This window comes from Chionomys nivalis, chromosome 11 (genome assembly GCF_950005125.1).
Source record: "Chionomys nivalis chromosome 11, mChiNiv1.1, whole genome shotgun sequence".
Taxonomy (NCBI): domain Eukaryota; kingdom Metazoa; phylum Chordata; class Mammalia; order Rodentia; family Cricetidae; genus Chionomys; species Chionomys nivalis.
In genome coordinates, this window is record NC_080096.1 from 79,985,113 (window position 1) to 79,991,112 (window position 6,000).

Here is a 6,000-nt window from a genome sequence, read left to right on the forward strand (position 1 = left end):
ATCTATTGTGTTATTGTCTTCCTAGATCCAAGATGACTCTGAGGAGCTACAACACCCCCCCTCCTTAATTTTGAACAACAAAGAAAATGAAACTAATTGGAAATTTCATGAGGTTTGGAAGTTTCCCCATCTAGCAAATGGAGATGATAATGGGTGTTATAGAATAGGTACAGGATTTATGGTTGTTTTTTATTTTTTCATGAAAAAAAATTGGATAATTGCAGACACATTGCAAGTATTCAGTAACAGAAATTATTAGCTGTGTTTTCTCCATGAAACTGAATCTCTTGTCGTTTTACAAGATGACGCAAAAACCTCTAATAATTTAAAGGCCCCTGCTGAGAATGCAGGTCCTACATTCATTTTCAGTAATTAATACATGCCCAAGGGGATACTTGGATAGGAGATGGGAGGGTGGGGTGCTACTTTTTTCTTTGTGATTGAATGCCTTTTTTTATCTCAAGCTATTTTGAATGTCATAAGGAGTTAATGAAGACATGATATACATGCACTTCAAATGCAGTAAAGGAGAAAATGCATTCAGTTCCAGCACTCTCTGAGTGGCTTAGAGTTTACATCCACCTGAAAGCACAGGGGAAGAAATGAGAGCCCTGGTATCAAATGGATGGAAATAGATACACTTCCAAGGGCAGAAAAGAAGAACAGGGCATCCCATCTGTCTTCTCCTGTCTCTCTAACTCTATCTGCTTCCACAACACTTTCCTGCCTCACCAACTAAGAGCAGGGAGTTAACAGCAAGTGTCTAGTCTCACTCCAGCACTGCATAATAAAAACACTAGAATGTATTCTTGTAATAGCTAAAGAATTTTTGTTTTATTGCCATCTAGCAAGTGCCCCACACACATTCTGTTGATATTTGTGTGGCTCAAGGACTGGCCTCAAATATTAGATAGGAAGTTCAACATACCTAACACTTGATATACCCAGCTGGGGTTGGTTTCCTTGAGTTGGAATAAACATGTGACCTGATCCTTGATGTCCTCCCTGTGCGTGCTCATGTCTTAGGCATAGAATACATTTAAGAAATGGCTAAATCTGGGCAGGGTACTCCATTTGTTGTTGCTGTTTAGAGACATCAGATGGGGAAGGATCCCAAAGGAGTGACTGAATATGTTAAGAAAGTCTGAAAATTGTTTATAATTTCTAGAGAAATCTGCATAAATATTTGTAATTATAACTTTCTTTCCTTTAAAGAAATAAAGGGGAACAAAGAGTAAAGCAAACTCCAGAGTGCTTTGGACAGGTGGCTGTCAGGGGGCCTTTTAGAGGAACAAAATAATCTCCAGTTTTAGGGATTTTCTTTTCTTTTTTTAGTTAGTTAATTAATAATTAATTATCCCAACATGACTACATTACCCCCTCCTCTCCTCCCAGTCCTTCCCACAACCTCCCATCTCCCAATCTACTCCTTCTTTCTTTTCAGAAAATGGCAAGCCTCCGAGTATGTCAGACATGGTATATCAAGCTGCAGTGACACTAGGCACATCCTCTCCTATTAAGGCTGGACAACATAACCCAGTAGGAAGAAGGTCACAACTGCAGGTAACTGAATGAGAGACACCCCCTGCTCCTACTGTTAAGGTGATACATGCTGTGAATATGTTTTTTATTGCCATTTATTAATAAAGAAGTTGCTTTTGACCAATGGTTTACCAGAGTAAAACCAGGCTAAAAGAGATTATAGAGAGAGTAGGCAAAGTGAGGGAGAAACCATATAGCCATCCACAGGAGACAGATGCACCGAAACCTTACTGGTAAGCCACAGCCACATGGCAATACACAGATTAATAGAAATGAGTTAATTTAAGATATAAGACTTAACAAAAAATATATTTAAGCTATTGACCAAACAATATTACAATTAATATAGTTTCTGTGTGATTACTTTGAGTCAGGGCAGCCGGGAAGTGAACTAGCAGCCTACGCCAACAGAATGGTGTGCCAACAGTCTCCTTTTTAATATAGAAAGAATCTGATATATTTGGGACCTTAGTGTATTAGAATTTAAATGGGGCAATTTTGTAGCAAACTGAACACTATCTTCAGAGTACTGCAGTTATATTAAAAAAAAATTCTCCCAGTGCAGAAGGGATATGCTCATCAATTAGTGTTTTATGCATCATTTTAATAATCTTATAAACTAAAATCTAAACCTAAGTCGCCCTTGTGCACTTTACTTAACTTCACTGAGACTCTGTTTTTTCATTGTTAGAGTAGAGATGATGATGATGATAATGATGGTGATGGCAATGAAAGATACTGTCAATAAGCTGTAGAGAAAGTAACCAAGCTCAGGTCTATCTGAATCTAAACTCTCTTTGCCATTTTTCCACGTTATGATGTTGCCTTGATCTGAGACTATAAATATCAACCATTCATTCATTCATTTGTTCATCAATTATTGAAAATGTATCACTGGTTAATCACTGTTTTATTTTGTTTTCAAGGAACATTTAAATATCTTATAATTTAAAAAACTGAATTATTCTGTGTATGATATTAAAAGGAAGGTTAAAAATATGTCTGTTGTCCTGGTAATGTGAGTAGGAAATAAGAAAAATCTACATCTATTTTGTTTATTTCTTTGTTTTTCTTTTGTTTTGTTTTCTGAGACAGTGTTTTTCTCTGTGGCCCTGGCTATCATGGAAATCGCTCTGTAGTCAAGCCTGACCTCAAGCCCACAGAGGTATATCTGTCTTTCCCTCAATCTCTGCTTCCTGAGTGCTAAGATTAAAGGCACGTACCACCACCAGACAGCAAATCCACAACTCCTTGTTTCTCATTCTTTCACAAAATAAAACCATGTACTACAGTCCACAGCAGGTAGAATCCCTATCCTTTCAGGGATTTATTGTGATACAACTAAACAAAACAACAGCAATAAAAAGATACACATTTATTCTCCTAATTAATGTGATATTCTGTTATACAATGTAAAATAACTACCAAGTCAGATTAATTAATACCTCCATCATTTTCTCAATTTTCTAACAGAAGTGGAAATGTGCTTACCTGACAAATTCTAATCCACAGTGCTTTTGGAAAATATTAATTATAGTCACCATGCTGCACCTTAGATTTCACTGTGTAACTTATGGTTTGTAGCTTTTAATCAAGACACACACGCACATATTTGTGCGTGTGTGTGTGTGTGTGTGTGTGTGTGTATATATATATATATATATATATATATATATATATATATGTTTTCTGTAACTGTTAATCTCTGGAACCAACATTCTACTCTTTTTCTAAGAGTTTGACTTGCGTCTTCATTATGTAAAATAGTATTTACATTTTCCTCACAAATGAGAATAGAATTAATTTACAGCCTAGCTACTGAGTATATATTCAAAAGAGATAAGATTATTACACACACACACATATATGGATAGATAGATAGATAGATAGATAGATAGATAGATAGATAGATAGATAGAAAGATGGATAGATAGATAGATAGATAGATAGATAGATAGATAGATAGATAGATAGAAAGATGGATAGATAGATAGATAGATAGATAGATAGATAGATAGATAGATAGATAGATAGATGATAGATAGATAGATACGCATGATGGCATAAGTCATAAACAATCCCACACTAGTTTGGAATTATGATTAATAGGGTGGTATTTATTAAAAGGGGAAAAAAACTTACAGATCACCGTCCCAGACAACAGCCCTCTGCGCAATTAAGGAAGAAGTCTAGTCACCAGAACCGGAGCAGGAAGTAAAGAGAGCGAGGAGGGAAGTAGCCGCTTTTTTAAAGGGAAAGAGACCACGCCCCAATGGGCTGGTATCTCAGTGGCTATTGGCTGGAGGAGCAGTGGACCTCCCGCAACACCTCCCCCTTTTGTTGAAGTAAGAGAGTTCTAAACCTACTATGAAATTATATACAATGAGTACAAATATCCCTATTCTAACTAGCTTAGGTCTTATATAATAAATAGCTTGGCTAAGTCATGAGTGGAAAGTAACTACATTTATATAGTCTTCAACCCCATTGAAGATCTGAGAAGGGAAATAATGTTACCTGAGTAATTAGGAAGTGCAATCAAACAACTTCCAAAAAATGCAAAATCACAGAGACAACTAGCTACCTGGGCAATCACCCAAGGTCACGATTGCAGCGTTGAAGCAACCAACTTTGGCTAAGGCCTAACATAACTGACATACCATTTTTAAAGGCAAGAAACTTGTCAAAACTATCTTACCCTGTCTTGGCATGATATGACAGTCCTGTTTTTTCCATTCACAGATACTCTGTATTTCTGTCAGTGGTTGAGATATGGGCATTTCTTTGCCCAAAGGCCAGTTCAGCCAAGAAGAAAGGCTCCAGGTGGAGTATCTTTGGTGCTCAACATTCTCTCGGGAATAGAGCGGTGTTGCCAGGAGCAATTGTGTCTCACTACCACAAAACTCTGAGTTAGATTAAAGGCCATTTTCTACAGCTCTTTGAAGAGGTTGAAGATTATCTATCTATACTGAGTATAATCTCTATGTATCTAAAGAACCTGATTAGTCTAATTATAAATGACAAACTTAGAATACTATTGATCTATATAATTCTCAATACCTATCTAACTTAAAGACTAAGACAATAAACGACTGTGAAACAAATGAGGACAATGACCTCCAAATATAAACAATGTACAAATATACATTGCAGTATGGTAAATATATATCAATACACAAACAATATATAAGTATCTTAATCAGAGGTAGAAATGTACACTGCAATATGGTAAATATATACAATATATCAATACAATATATGTCAATACATAAAAAATGTTTTTAAACAGAGGTAGAAACATGCATGCATACAATAGTCAATATAATTTCACTTTGTATCAATATATAAGAATCGATACCAATACATTTGTCTCAAAACAATAACTCACAAGTACCAACAAGTACCAATCTATTATCCCTCTTTTTTTTCTTTCAAATGATCCCTGAGCTTATAAAATTCCTTCCCCAACCCTCAACCATATACCAATTATAATCAACCCCTAAATGATGTCCCTAAACCCAAGGACAAACTTTACTGGGAGAGGGGAGGTTGTCCTCTAGAGTTACTTCCAGCTGTCATGGGGGTGATATTCTTTCTGGGGGATCCTGTGAAAGTAAAATGATGGTTAAATTTCAAGATCAATGTCTTTTAAAATTGCAAATAGTCTCTGAGTATTTTGTGCAGGTCTGGCCAGAATGTTGTATAAGATGTGCACTGTTTCAGCTAACCAAGTTGGAACTGTCTTGTGCAGCTGGTACCCAAAGCAGGTCTTGTAGTAGCACTATCAGTATCATGACGTCATATCAACCAGGTGGAGTTGTTGTGGGTCCCCATCTTCTTCCTGGAAACTTCAAATGTCACGTCAGGAAAAACTCATTGTTCATTGTGAAAAACTTAAACATTAATCATATAGACATATATAGACACACACACACATACACATATATATATATATATTCAATGAAAGGCATGATAGATATATTCAATGAAAAGTATGATAGATATGAATAAAAGCAAAGATGTTTTCTAAACTCATATTTCTTTCTGTCCCCTATCATGGCTCTTGACATGAGACAGAAACTCCAGAAACTCTGGGTTTTTCTCTTACCAACAGGCTTGGAATTGGAGAAGGACTGAGCCAGAGTCCAACTTCAAAACCAGCTCTATAAATTTAGAAATATGGTTTAGTATATCTTACTTACACAACCTATTCAGTTTTCTTGATAGTTCCTATTGGGCAGGTATTTTTCCATCTGTCAGTATCCAAACATCCAGGATCCCTTGAATGTTTCAAAGATGAGTGATTTCCTGTGGAGATAAGAACAGAACCCTGCTCCCATTCTATGTGTTTTTCTTACCACCTGTAGGAATATCATCATTGTGGATGAGTTGTCATTTCTCCTTTCCAAGAGGTTTCTCCTCTTCAAATTGAACCTTTATTAATTTTGATGGTATCCA